Genomic DNA, 15,821 nt, shown 5'->3' on the forward strand with positions numbered 1-15,821 from the left:
TAAACCGCTTAGAGAGGGCTGAAAGCCTTATGAAGCGGTATATAAGTCTAACTGCTATTGTTATTGCTATTGCTATTATATACCTCTTCAGAGTGCTTTACAACACTCTCTCAGCGGTTTACAATGTCAGTATATTGTCCCCAACAATCTGGGTCCTCATTTTATCAACCTCAGATAGATGGAAGGCTGACTCAACCTTGAGTCCATCAGGATTGAACTCCAGGTTGTGGGCAGTTAGCCTGCAATACTGTATTCTAAGTACTGCACCACCAGGGATCCTAACGCTAAGCTATTTTCTGACTTATTATCCCAAAAGAAATCTCAGCATCCTGTATATATGTGACAGACTAAACAGCTATACAATTTGTCTAACAAATTTCACCATGGCTGACTTTTTCCACAGTTTGCATCCATTGTAGCCGATTGAAAAAGGAATTCTCTCCTATGTAAATATGCAGAATGAATCAATAAAACTTTCCTATTTTTTCTTATTCTTGTTTGTTACACTGTAAGAGTGGATTATCCTCATTTTCAAATGTTTAGAAAGCTGCTTAGAAGAATCCATGATTGTTGAAAGCAGACAGAACAATCACAGCATGAAAGGTTATTTGTGGAATTGTCTTCACCTGGTTAATTGTAGGCTAATGAGTCAATCATATTTTTGTGCATTAATGGCTTTAGAGACAGAGATGAATAAACTGAAAGAATATCCAACTTCTGCATTTTCCAGATTCATAGTTTTCTTATTTTTGAATATGTGAACAATTGCTCATAAATAGTAAGTATGCATTCACATTTGCAGAAAGATGTCATATTTAATTTTGTACAATGTAGAGGTTGTGTCAGCCTGTGTTCACTTAGGGAATTCATTGAAACATATAGTATGATCAGGGATGCCTAAACTTTTACATTCATCTGTAAATAAATCTATTGCCATCAATATAACTCCTAAATAATGAAGAAACATAAACTCTAAAGAAATAGACACTATGTCTTAGCCAAAACCTCATAGTTGTAAATCTTAGAAAAAGAGCCAGGATATTCTACCAAGAGTATCTAGGTAAATTTAAATTTTTGAATGATGATTTAAAATAGAAGTCTCAGGGACAGTGTTTGAAATAATAACATGAAATCAGTTGCCTTACACTGTCAAACAAGATAATAAACATTTGTAGTTATTTTAAAGATAAAGCATATGTGCAATGCATGATTTTTTAATATAACTATAATAAGCTTCCTAGAGTGATTTGAGTAAATGATATACAAATAATTGTAATAAATAAATGTATCATCTAGCTGTACCACCAAGATTATTTTAATACAGAATATTGTTTCATGAGAAAAGCCCAACCTGAATAACATCTCTTGAGAGATTCTGTTAGAATCAATTCTTGCAAAACTTTTGATTTCCTGCCTGTTCCCCCCAAAATTATATCGTGTTTAGTTGAATTCATAATCCACAGCATAACCTATGCTTAGGATATCTCATATTCTAAAGTATGCAAACATAAAATAAACAGAAAAAATGAATCATAATTGAAAAGATTAATGGCAACTTGTAAACAACATATTTAAACAAAAGTTAACACAATCTAAAGGTAATTAAATTAAATTAAAATAATGTTTGATTGCAGTATTAGCTATCCCAATTAGGCAACATATCTAGGTGGACACTGATTGAACAGTGTTTGGTGAATATCCCTACAGTGTGCTATTCAACAGACTAGCAGACAGTGTATATGTGTATGGCAGTACCAAAATGGGAGTGTGCATGTGTGCTCATGCCAGAAACCAAAAGAGAAGCTTCCTGGTGTGCATGCATGTGCCAGGAAGATGAGCTTCTGGTTTCTGGCATGCACGTGTGCATTGGCCAGCTGTTCTTCACACACGCATGCATGCCAGAAATCAGAAGACCAGGTGGCTGGTGTGCATGTGCATGCCGGAAACTGGAAGAGCAGCCGCCTGGTACAGTCTTCTGATTTTTGGTGCTCCTGTGCATATGAAGACCATATGATCAGCATGCCAAAACTCAGAAGAGCAATGGGTGACAGCTCACGTGCCTGGAGAGATGGCTCTGCGTGCCACTTCTGACCCATGTGCCATAGGTTCTCCATCACAGGTATATGGTATAGTTATGTATTCCAGTTAGTCTCATTCCATGACAGTGTGCCTATATAAATGTTGAAATTGCTAAATGGAAATGGGAAAGAAAATACATTTTATTTCATCTGATTTGAAAAGTTATCTTAAACTTACTCTGTTGTCATATTCAGCTTCCACCTTCCTCCACTGACATATCAGCTTCTGATAGAGATAATTTTCAACTGAGTTTATCAAACTACCCTTTTTGAGGAATCAATAGTTATGTATAATGTATAATGACCATTTAATAAAGGATCCCCGCAAACAGAACACTTTGCTTTTAAAGAATGAGCTGAATAGATGAGAAGCATCTGAACTTTGACCTAAATGGTAAAATATAGATTTGAAACATTATTTTAAAACAACCAAGACTTCAATGTATTCAGTATTCTCTATTTCAAGTATTCATATACTTGAGGAGGTAAGTCCCAAACATTAGCAGCCTTTTTTCCAAATTATTGCTATCAATGTGGTGGATGAAGCTATCATTGTTATGGTAAAAACAATTTTCTGTTCTAACCATCAAGTGCTGCACTGATTTTGAAAACAGATGTTAAGAGATATAATCAGTAAACTGAAAAGTATGGTCTAAACCACAATTTCCTCTTTCATATATCAAGAGCATAAAGTGCAATTTATTCAAGGAAATAACAAATCATAATTACTTAATAGAAGTTTCTAAATTAGGATTCAGTTTCTAACAAAAAGGGTGTATCATAATTTTAATACATCAACTCTTGATTGTGAAGTTACTGAACTGGTAATGATGTTAATAAATAAAATTGCAAATATGGATATAGAACTAAAGAAATAATTATATATTTAGGCTAATAATACAAAAAATGTACTTTAAAATTAGAACACAAAGGCAATGCCTTACGTCATGAATTAACATACATACTTGCTATTCAGAGTTTTGACTGAGGTATTATTAGAGGTATTAAACATTTTGTTTGTTATGTGAACACACATCCTGTCTCAACAATCATAGGGCAACCTGCCTGTTTATATCCAAATGAACTGTAAATTGTTTCAGATTCTATATTTATCTGGATTTGCAGGTCAACCTGACAATAACAGTTTAAGTTTAATAAAATTAGGTCTTTCTCTTTCTTTCTCTCTCTTTCTCCTTCCAAATTCATCTTTTCACTTTGTGGAATCTTCCAATAAAAATAACACATCAAATCCAGGAGAATGAATAATTCAAAAACCTATTACTCTCACTTCTTTTCCCCCCCTTAAAATATCATTTTACAAAACCTACATCTTTTATTGTGATGATAGATAATGAAGTGGCGTGACCAGTGGATTGCATCTATCCTATGCAAGGGAAAAGGGTAGATCTTCAATCACCAAGTCATATTCATCACTATGATATTGCTGACCTCTCTCCATCACTATATATCCCTAATTCCAGGAAGATCTCTTTCTGATTCCAGAATAAAGTTTAGATATATATTTTGTTTGTTTTGTTTATACAAGTAGTCCCAATTTAGAAATTAGCTCAGACAGTGACCATTTATGGTTACAACAAAGATGGAAAAAGTAACTTTGTGACCAATGCCCTCATTTTTGAAGCATTTCTCTGTCGTGTGTTTTCCATTATAAGTTAATATGAATTATATTATATTTGATCTAGTTTCTTTTTCTTTTTCTTCCTCTCTCGGTGGAATGGAATGGATTACCCAAACAAACTATCTCTTCTTGAGCTCTTTTCATAGTAGTTTAGTATGTCCCTAAAAAGTGCTAACTGCAAGTTAACAAGCACAGCTCTGCAACCTTAATTAATTAATTAGAACCCTCTGGCTGCTCACAATTGCTGCCTGATATTGGCAAGACCTTAATAAATTTCACACTGAAAGCTTTTTGCCTTCTCTGCCTCTAGTGGTTCACAGCTGCAAGAGCACTAGGCAAACAACCACTACTAGAGCATTCCTTTCTGTGTATATTCCCCATTGTGTGCCTGCTTAGTCTCTTATAAACCCTCCCTCTCCAATGAATATAAATAAAACATGAATTATCTTCCTACTAATTATCCCAGCTTTAGCTAAGCATTCCAAAGATCAAGAAGTGGGAGAAAAGAGATGTAAGATTTGCCCTTTCATTCAGCTTCTTCATGAGTTAAGTTCCAAAAACCTTCCTCACTCTTTGAATCAAGATAGAATCAAGATCCCATGAAGCATTAGTATCACTTTACAAGACTACACTTGGAATACTGCATCCAATTTTGGTCACCATGACATAAAATAGATGTTGAAACACTGGAAAATGTTACAAAGATTGCACAAAAGAGCAACAAGGAAGATAGTTGCAGATTAGGTATGTCTAATCTAGTGAAAAGAAGGGGAGACAAGATAGCAGTGTTCCGGTTTTTGAAGGTCTACCACAAAGATGAGTGAGTCAACCTAATTTCCAAAGCACCAGAAGGCAAGACAAGAAACAATGGCTGGAAACTACTCAAGGAGAGAAGCAATCCAGAACTAAGGAGAAATTTACTAACAGTGAGAACAGTTAACCAGTAGAGTACCTTGCCTTCAGAAGTTATGGGTGCCCCACTGCTAGAGGCTTTTAAGAAGAGATTGTCTGAAATGTTATAGGATCTTCTGCTCAAACAGAAGGTTGGACTAGAAGACCTCCAAAGGCCCTTCCAACTCTGTTATGCAGAGGCCATGGGGCAGGCAGCGAGTGGAATGGTGGCATTCCTGTGATTAGTTGTAAAGTTGTATGACCATGGAGACACTGCAAGTGCCATAACTTTGACATATATGTACTTTTTGGGTGCCCTGTTGTAATTTCACACAGTTGCTAAACAACCAGTCAGAAGTTAAGAACTACCTGTATCAGGTAAATAATATTATATGAAGTGATTTTTTTTAGGACTAATACTTGCTTTGGGTTGAACTTTTCTTTGGTTTTGCACTTCTCTGAATTGAACAATGCAATTCCTTGTTAAAAAAGGAAAGATCCAGGATTCATATAATATGTGCATTAAGGTAAACACTCGGGAGGAAATACATACAGGCACATTCTGTGAAATATATCTTTAAGAATAATATGACTTTTTACACTCTTGTGGAAGGTATGTAACTAACTTAATAGTGTTCATGCTGGATGCACTTAACTAATTTCATAGATTGATATCTGAATAGACAAGAGAACAGGCACCTGTGAAAGTGGCAGTGAAACAAATAGTTCTGTGTATCATAAGAAATATATCATGTGCAGAATTCCAAAGATGCTACAATAATGTTATAAATTGTACCACTAAGCATGGTTATTAGATCATTTTAAGGGGATGCCAATTTCAGTTATGCACTCAAACTGAGTCCAGTAACAAATAATACTTAATTGCATACAATAATGACAACAAGGACATATGAGTTATGAAGCAATCATTTAAGATTTCTTGATGGAAGATTGCCTATAGCAAAAACTCATAATGATGCAGGGATAAATTCCATGAACAAGTAATATGTAGATATAAGATGTTTTTGCATATACATTACAAATAACAAAAATTAGAAAATTTTCTCTTGCTATATTATCTAATAAAAGTCTTAAAAGACTGTAAAAAAGCAAAGACTACAAAACCACACCTTTCCACATAATTCCACATGGAAAATATAAATAAATAGTTTTAAATCATGGTATGTTCTCAACAAATCTCAAAACAGAAACAATTTGGGGCTTGCTTAAATAATTAGAGTATAGGGATTCTTTGTTTGAAAGAAAGCCAGACAATTCCACTTCCTGTAAATTACAATTCCCAATCTGTTTGAAATGCAATGTTTCTTTAATTGCATCCAGACCTCTTACAGCAAGACTAAGAATATGAAACCTGCCTTTTTGTCCAAATTTACTGGATATGGCAGCTGTAGCTGCAGAACCTTTTGGTGAAAACAAATCATATAATCCTCCAAAATCATGTCCTATTTGGAAACCATATGAAAATGTGTGGTTTAGAAACTTTATATATAATCCTGAAAAATGCACAGGGACCATAATCATTGCAAAATATATTCAGTTCCAGCACATGTAACCACCAGTTGCATAAGGTTTTATTAAACCCCCTTAAGAGCCAAGGTGGCGCAGTGGTTAAATGCAGCACTGCAGGCTACTGCTAGATCAGCAGGTCAGCGGTTCAAATCTCACCGGCTCAGGGTTGACTCAGCCTTCCATCCTTCCGAGGTGGGTAAAATGAGGACCCAGATTGTTGGGGGCAATATGCTGACTCTCTGTAAACCGCTTAGAGAGGCCTGAAAGGCCTATGAAGCGGTATATAAGTCTACTGCTATTGCTATAAAAATTTGTTGGTGTGATGGAGACTTCTACAATATTTGACTTATATTCCATGATTTTTTAAAAAATACTCCATTTGCAGAAGCTTGTATTCACATCTAGATAAGATTCCAGTCTGCAACTCAGAAATGATAGATTCCGTGGCTGGTAAGTTAAAGTAGTTGAATAATGATGGCTTAGAATTAATATGACATCATTATTTTCATCATGAGCACACTGCATTCCTTTAAAATACAGAGAAATAGGTGCAGAGGATCTGAATAATGAAACAAAGGTAGGAATATGTTTATCCATGCTGATGGCACACATATTTTATTTAGTTATTAAAATTATATGCTACTCATGTCACTGTTTAAGAGATCCTGGGTGGCTTGCTAAAAAGATAAAAAGATACTGTAAAATGATTAGAATTAACAAGGATTAAATAGAACCAAAATATCAAGAGGATGAGCAGCATGGGAGTGGACCTTCTCTCTACTCTGTCAGCTATCCCCATTGGGGATCCAGGCCAGCAGGCTAATTCCATTGGGATGACACAATGCCTCAACATATGGACCAAATTGTTTTTAATCTCCTAAAACTGAGAAAGTTATTCTTTTTGACTTGAAAAAAGACAGATATAATTCTTTTTGCCTCTTTTAGCTATCTGTCCCCGAGTTACAGAAAGTCAAAGAGGTTATATGACAAACATATACTCCTTACTTAACACTGGCTACAGATAAGAAGTTGACTTACTCCAGGACAGAGTACATATTCATTTAGCCAAATATAATCAATTTTGATTTTAATTGATGATACTGGGCTCTAAGCAAAGGGCATTCTCATAAATTGACCTTTTTAGCTTCAATGTCAAAAACCAAACTTACACTCTTTTTAATGCAGATAATGTTTCCTTCTGCAGAGTAGAGATGGGGGATTGCATTTCAGCTCTCACTCTATATGAAGTGAAATGATATTATCCAATATGCAGTGGGACACTCTCCAAATGTCTAGGAAAGGAAATTGTGGTTCTCTTGGTAAAAGGAAGGAATATATGAGCAGAGTTAGGAAATAAGTATCTCCATTTATTAGACACTGAGAAAAATGCCAGTTAATGATAGAAACACGAATGAATAATATCCAGTATCTGACAGTGAAGAAATTAAATATATTTCTTGTTTCTGTCTTTATCTTAAAACTATGACTATATTTGTCATGTGAATGATCAGAAAAACAGTTCCCTTCCATTCACCCTCCCTCAAAAAAACAATGCTTGGCATGTTTGGCAATTAGAAAATATAGAAGAAATGAATAATTGGACTTGCTGAATTAAGAACACTGTTGTTAACACATTAACCTGTGCTATTCTAACTTGAACAATGTTTGAAGACATTTGAATGTTACCAGAATTCACAAGAATATCTTTTACATTGTAGTTTTGAAACAATAAATTTTATACATAGTTGTCCCTTTGTATACTTTCCACTAGGAATCTCAGAGAATTGGAAAAACTTCAAATCAAGTCCTAAAGTTGTAAATATCTAAATTTTGAGGGTTACTGATTCTGATCTTAACTCACAAAAGTTGTCCATTCATCCTCCAGGAAATGTAACCAAAAATTATGATTCATACAAGGATTAAGCTTGATTTCTCTCCCTATTTGTCAGAAATATTTAATGCAGACTGGCTTCAAACAACACAATACACTATACTACAGTGTGTTTGTGGCTTTTTAAACCCAGCACTCTGAATCGCAAATTAAGGTTTATGATTTTGCATGTTTTGATGAATCGAACCAATTATTCAATATGAAACAGCAAACCACAGGTTAATTGTTGGATGCACAACAATCACTGTATTGGAATATCCATTTTTCCAGTTCTGCTTTCTTGGCTCTTGCTTGTTGAGAAATAGCATAAGTATTCCAAATGTAAGCAGGAAAGAAAGCAAAAATATTAAGAAGCCCGGGACATTTAAAAAACAAATCTTTGCCTGGGGAGTTAGTCAGTTTTTTCATAAAAGATTAGGAACAGATCAGAAGGAGATTGTTCTTTGGAATTTAAGGCAAGGTTGATGTTACTATGCATTTGCCAATTTTACCTCACACACTGGTACAATGCAAATACAGAATTCCTTCCTTCCTTCCTTCCTTCCTTCCTTCCTCCCTCCCTCCCTCCCTCCTTCCTTCCTTTTTTTCCTATTCAGGGGCTTCCATGGTATGCATGTCAAAAAAGTCAAGATGGCACCCAGGCTTGAATAACTGAAGCCCTGCCCTTCCACTCTTCTGAGTGGACACTCCTGTTAACATCCTTCAGATGTGAAAAGGTTCATTTATAATTTAAAATATAACAATTGGAGGATCTTAAAACAAACTTTTTTCTTTATCCCGATAGCTTCCCAAAATCCAAATCGGCAGGATTCACCAGATGGATTCTCTAGAATATATGTGCTGGTGCCAAGACTCTAGAAAGAATGTAGAGAAGAGCAACCAAGATGATTAGGGGACTGGAGGCTAAACTGTATGTTGAAACAGCTTGTAGGAACTGGGAATGTCTAGTCTAATGAAGAGAAGGACTACCGGTGACATGATAGCAGTCTTTCAATATTTAAGGGACTGTCATAGTGTTTGTGTGTGTGTGTGTGTGTGTTTGTGTGTGTTTGTGTGTTGGGTCAACTTATTCTCCAAAGCACTTCATGTCTTGAAAGCAAGACATGAAGCAACAGATGGAAACTTAACAAAGAGTGATCCAAACAAGAATGAAGGAGAAACTTCCTGTCAGTGAGAACAATTAGTCAGTGGACTGGCTTGCTTTCAGAAGTTGTGAGTTTTCCATCACTAGAGGTTTTTAAGAAGAAATTGGGCAGAAATTTGTCTGGAATGATGGTATATGTTCTCTTGTTTGAGCAGGGGCTAGACTGGAAGACCTCCAAGGTCCCTTCCAACTCTGTTATTCTATATTCTATCTATCATGATATTATGGCAGCAACAGTAGTATGTATGTGCACGTGTACGCACAAATATGCAAACATATAGGTGCAAGCATATCCATGTTACTTGTTTATTAGATTGCTACCATGCATTTTCTTCAGGAACTCAAGGTGGTCTAATAAGATTCTTCCTTCATTTTAATCTCATAGCATTTTTGTTCAATAATAGAAAGTCATTACCTAAGATTGCACAATGGAAGGTAAATGAACTCAGCTTCACTTCAGTTTCTTTCCTGAAACTGAATAGAAACCACTGATTATTTATGTTTTATTAATTTATATTTTGTTTATGCTCCTCTTGTCTCAAGGACTTCAAGATGGAATGTGGAATATCTCCTCATTTTATTCATAAAAGCATAAACTTTTGTAATTGCTTGTGTTGAAAATTGGAAACTTCATTGTTGCTCCATGACTTCCAGATTAAATAGATGGTTCTTCCTATTTCTAATGTTACTTAGTTTTAAGTACAATGCTCATCAATCCAAAGTAGTGTAATACCATTGCATGATATGGTTTATCTCAAAATCCAGAATTGCGTTCTTATGTTTTTTTCAGATAGAAAAGTGTTAAAGCTCTATGATTAAAGCTAGGTTAGTATCTATGCCTTAGGAATATACTTGTTACTCAAATACATGAATTTTTAGGCTTGCTGATACAGATATGTTTTTCAACTGTGGTAGCATTTAGTCATGGTGTGCATTGAAAACACCCATGTGCAATTTCCTATATTCATTCTCACATAATATAGTCCCCAAAGAGCTTCAGGATTTTGGAACAGAGAATCTTAAAACAGTAAGAGTTATAAGTGTAAGTCTTAACTACCATGATAACAAAAAGGTGGAATGCATGCCATGTCATCTCAAGTCAAACTTGTTCCTGATTTTGCAAACACATGTTAAGAGGAGGATTATGAGTTGTGATATCATAGTGCATCACCATTCTTTGCCTGCCCCTTTGCTAATATTTATGGCAAGAATACTTGTGAATTCTGCTAGGAGGTATTATCGTCCCAATCTTTGCATTTACTTAAAATCCCAGGTTACTATCTAATGCTACAGTTAGGCTACTCGTACCGGTGTGGGGCTTAGATAAGCAGTAAGCTGAGTATTGAGAAGCATTTTGCTCCATGGAATATAAGAGCTAGCTACAATTAAGTGATATTTACAGGGACCCTGAAACATTGCAATAGCGCTGAATAATAAAAGTTCAGTCAACAGGAATTTCGAAACTTTAAATAAATATGAGCATCACTTAACAAGAGTTGCTCCTATTCAAATAAACATCATGTTTGGTTCATCAAAATGAGAATATATAGCAACCTGATATGTAAAAAGAAAACTAAAATCCAATGTGGCTAGAAACAATAATTTCCTTATCTTGACATGATGGAAGAAAAATTGCTTACATAAATTTCTAATTTAATCTGATAATATGTATTCATTCGCTCTGATTCCTCCTAAATGTTGAGAGTTTGTTTGCTGATCTACAGTTTGTATTGCCCAATCTCCATTCCCCTGCTAACATTTTAAAGGAAATATTGCCTTCTCTCACTTTCTTATTCTCCCAAAAATAAAGATTCCAATTCATACCCAATTTAGAGTAGTCTTAATACTAACCAACTTTGACAAATCTTCATGTTGGTTTCCACTGTGAATGGCCAACGGCCAAGTGATTGTTAAATGGATTTTGGCATAAGATTAAAAATTAAATCTGTTTCTATTTCCTTTTAGAAATGCATTCTTTTTTCCCCTTAATGCTTTTCAGTGCAGCATAGTAAGCACCGGCATTACAAAGTGGAGTTTGCTGTGGGTTGCATGGTGAGTAGGGAGGGAGAATTCTCCCCTCTTTAAAAGCCATTCTACAGTTCCTTATTTCAAAATGTGCTCTTTGAAGAATTATATCTTTTCTGAATGCCTACATTTGTATTTATTTCTTACACATTCAGCCCTGCTAAGAGCGAGAGGGTTGGAGAATGCAGCCTATTGGCTTGTAAAAGTATTTGGTTTCCTTTGTTACTGTGAATCCTTCAGCAATTGAAAAGCAGATGCAAGCAACCACAGGGTGCCACATCTCTCTAGGTTAATATTTGTGCATCAGACAGGAATGTTTAGTAAAGTTCACAAATCCACTGTAATACAATGAAACATTGAGGAGGAAAGAAAAATTGGGACAGATTTGACTGTCAAGTGACTTATCTCTTCCCCAGGAAACAGCCAACATGGATCGTGAGCAAAAATTGGCCAATTAAAGTTGAATGACCAATGAATAGCAGTACTGGAAATGTCTTTCATTTTTAGAAGAGATATAAAACATAAAGATTTTTGTCAGTTGAAAGATGTATTTACTCCTACAGGAAGAAAAAACAGAAATTAAATCTGTCACTAAAGCTGCCTAGCTTGTATGCAGAGAGAGAGAGAGCCAGAAAGAGTTTGATTTTCCCCCAAAAAGAGTGAACTAAAACTTCTGTTCTGGAGTGATTGCTTCCCATGTCAAAGTACTAGAGTTCTGAATACTAGCTAGCAAGCCAGCAGTAGTGATTCAGGGTTTAAAGGCTATATACCATCTGCATTTTCTATTTTATGGACATTTAGCTCAGTAGGCGAGAGCATGCGTTGCATGCAGGAATTCCCAAGTTCATGCCTTACTGTCAGCAGTTTTTTTTAAAAAAAAGAATGAGGTCATCAAGGACATTCAGAACAGACAATGCAAGGATAAATGTGATCTGGTGTTAAGACCGTTTCTGATTTTCCAGGAGATACAAAAGCAAATGTCATCTAAACCAATAGATAGTAACCTAAAACTGTAGAAAATGCAATTTTGAAATTTTAGCTTAATTTTGTCTAATTTCCATTATGTATTCTACTGTTCCAGTGTACTAAACAGATCAAGAAATCATTTCTTTATAAGGATTCTTTATATGTTATTTGTACTGGAGATACATCTTGTAAATGCAAGCATGCTAAATGGAAGGAGTTCTTGATGTACAACATTCCTCTCGTTTTAAGAAAAACGTTCATTTTCCACATATAAGAAATATGTGGATGCCTCTGAAATTGCATCAAATGCCCTTTACATTTTAATCTATCTCACCGAGGCTACTGATCAGTGGTGGATTTCAAAATTTTTTAGAACCTATTCTGTAGGTGTGGCCTGTTTTGTGGGAGTGGGTCAGCGATCATGTGACCGGGTGGGAGAGGCTTGGCAATCATGTGATTGGGTGGGGGTGGCCAACTTGATGTCACTCACCAGGAGACGTCATGGATTGGGTAAAATGTGTTGAAGCTCACTTAACCACGCTCTTGCTTAGCAACCAAAATCTAGTTGGACTAGATAACCTCTGAATAACCTTCTAGCCCTAAATTGCTGTGCAGATTTTCTTTCTTTCTGCTAACAAAGAAACCTGACTGAGGCTCATTCCACATTCCTGTCAGATAGAGATAGTGACATAATGACCCTAGAGAAAGTTTGGCTCCATTCACAAGCAGGGAATTGTCCAAACCCTTTTAGAAGTGCAAAGCCCATATTGCACAAACCCCAAAATTTCAAAAACATAAAACCATATAACATATAACCATATAACTAATTTGTTGTTCCCTGAACTTTTTCAATTTAAAGTTATAAGCATTAAGACTCGTGGACTTCAGCTCCCAGAATTCCACAGCCAGTCATGCTCAGTTCTGATTTAAACTGACAGCATTTGTTTTTCTCCTTTGCAAAAGAAGTTTCCTTCTTTCTTTTTCCTTTTCTCTTTCTTTCTCCCTTCCCCTCCTCCCTCCCTCTCTCACTCCCTCCCCCTCTCTCAAACACACAAACAGAGAAGTTGGATTGGATATCTCTCTCCTACCCCCTTCCCTCTCTAACTCTCTCTCAAATACATGCGCGTACACACACAGATCCAGCTGTGTGTGTGTGTGTGTGTGTGTGTGTGTATGTTTGTGTGAAATGGATGGGGGCCTGGGGAGGAAGTCATTCCCACTCCCCCAACAGCTGGATAAAGCTATGCAAAAATCCAGCCCAGCTTCACTGACTATAGGTTTGAAAAGGCAATGTGGCTCCTCCTGCAATCAACCTAGACTTGGGGAGGGAGAACACAAGCGAGCACTGTGGAGACCACAGGAGGAGGCAGGAAGACTGGCAGAGAGCCATGCTGTAGCACACACACTTTCCCTCAGCCACTTTCTTTCAGAAGGCTCCGATTGGCTCCCCTCTGGCTTCTCTGCCTCTCCTGTCACCCCAGCCTGCCAACAGGAGGTGAGTGTGAGGGCTTTATTGCATTCCAGGCATTTTCCACCCAGACAGTAGGCTGCATTTGCAATGGGGGAGGTGTTTGGGGAAGGCAGCAGGGGAATGGGGGGGATGGCAGAGGAGTTGCTTTCAAGCCATTGGGACTTCTGTGTGTGTGCATGCCCAGCTTCACTGACTTCAGGCTGCATCAAACTACACAAGGGAGGGAGAGAGGGAGGAGGCAGAGAGTATGAGGGAGCCAGGGCCCTTCCCTCCAGCCTTTGCCCAAAGCCCCGCACTGCACCAAGAGGATGAAGTTTGAATTCCTCCCCCCCGACCCATGCATACCTTTTCCAGCTGCTTCAGAGAGGGCTTCAACACCGCTCTTGCCTCGTATCCTCTGAAGAAGTCCCGCCCTCACTTCCTTCTCTTTGAGAAGCGCCTTGCAAATGGGGGCAGTCAGGGAAGCGTACTGGTATGGGGGTGTGGCCATGCCACTGTGAAATGGGTACACAAAAGTATGGCAAATTTCTGTCCCCGATACGCCCATAGTGGTGCGTACCTGCCGGAACCCACATCTGCTACTGATAGAAATAGGTTCCATGTACAGAGAGAAAGTGGAAATAATGGAGGAATTATTTTATCTCAGGAAAGGAAGATATCATCTGGGTACATCTTTTACTCTGAACATTCTTTCATCTCTTCCTCCCCTTTTTACTTTTATATTTCTTTCATAACTGATTACAAGAAGAAAAAAGCTAGGCAAGAAGCCTTCAGATGTTCTAATTTTGGGGTCAATTTGGTGGAATTCTATAGATGTTGTGGAAGCAACCTCTCTTGTCTTACCTCTCATATGCCAAGGTGTATGTTGCCAATTTGATAACAAGGCTTTCCAGTCACAAATTGACAAGATTTGTAATTTAATGATCCTAGAAAAATAAAAATCTTGTTTCTTTTACTTTTTTCATCTTGGAAATGTTTATTGAGAAAAATGTCTCATTAATACTACCAAGTAACAATGTATGGGCCTACTTCTCTCAGATTTTCCACCTGTGTTCTTCTATCTGATATCGCTTTCACAGAACTGAGCTGCAGTCTTTTATAGTACATTAATTATTTCCATCATCCCTGCAGACATGACTAGGCTGCTATGAGAAAACCTTCCTTGGCATTCTTCTCTTCATTGACTTACCATTCTCCATGTGTCAGCCTCTGTTTTGCTGCTTGCTTTTCGGCTGCCATTGAAACGGGGAGGGAGGGCATGGTATTTGGGTGAGGGAAATAATCTGTACAGGAGGACTGTTAATTGGGAATTGTTCTCACCGTTCGTTTGCGCTTGTGGAAGGAGGGGAGTTTTCCGCCAAGGCCAACTGTCCAGCATTCCAACCTGATGATGATTTTTGAAGATGTCTCTCACCTGACAGTTGTGGTGATATACGATTGGACTATGGACTGGGGTACCAAGGGGAGGGGAATGAATCATGTATTGATATCTATTGCTTTCGCGCTCTTTTGCTCAGATCCAGCTTTGCTTAGCTTCTCATCGCTTATAATCAGTAAAAGTACACTTAATTCTGAAACATGGAGTCGAGTGGTTTCTTTCTTGGTTATTAAGTGAAGGAGCCGTGACACCATGGTTGCCAAATGACATCATTTTTAAGTGAGTCTCAAATAATTGTTTGAAGCTTCAGAGTGTGCCTTTAATTTCTAACCAAAGTACCATAATTAATGCACCACCCACATATAAGCCAATCTGATTTTTCATGATATTTTGGTGAAAAATACAAGGGTTATAATTTATCCATGAATCGGTTTATCTGTGATTATATAGTCTCAATAATAAAATTATATTCTGTTGTAACTACTTTCTGTAGTCTGTTTATCTACACCAAAATCTTCAAAGTCCATCTTCAGTCTATTCTCATACCTTTCCTTTCTATATATCTAAGATACTTATTTATGGCTTCTATATTTCTGTTATATTCTGCTATATTTCTTAAACTCTGTGTATCTCTATTTTTCCCTCTAATGCTATACTTCGTTTTCTGTAGACTCTCTCTCCCCAGTTTTCTCAGCTGCTGCTTCCTTTCCCACTGCCTCTTTCTCATCATGGCTGCCCACCTTTTAGTTTGCTTCTTTTCTTTGAGTCTTAAACTTTTATTTATTTATTCCATTTATTTTGCCTCTTC

This window comes from Thamnophis elegans, chromosome 5 (genome assembly GCF_009769535.1).
Source record: "Thamnophis elegans isolate rThaEle1 chromosome 5, rThaEle1.pri, whole genome shotgun sequence".
In the NCBI taxonomy this organism is placed as follows: domain Eukaryota; kingdom Metazoa; phylum Chordata; class Lepidosauria; order Squamata; family Colubridae; genus Thamnophis; species Thamnophis elegans.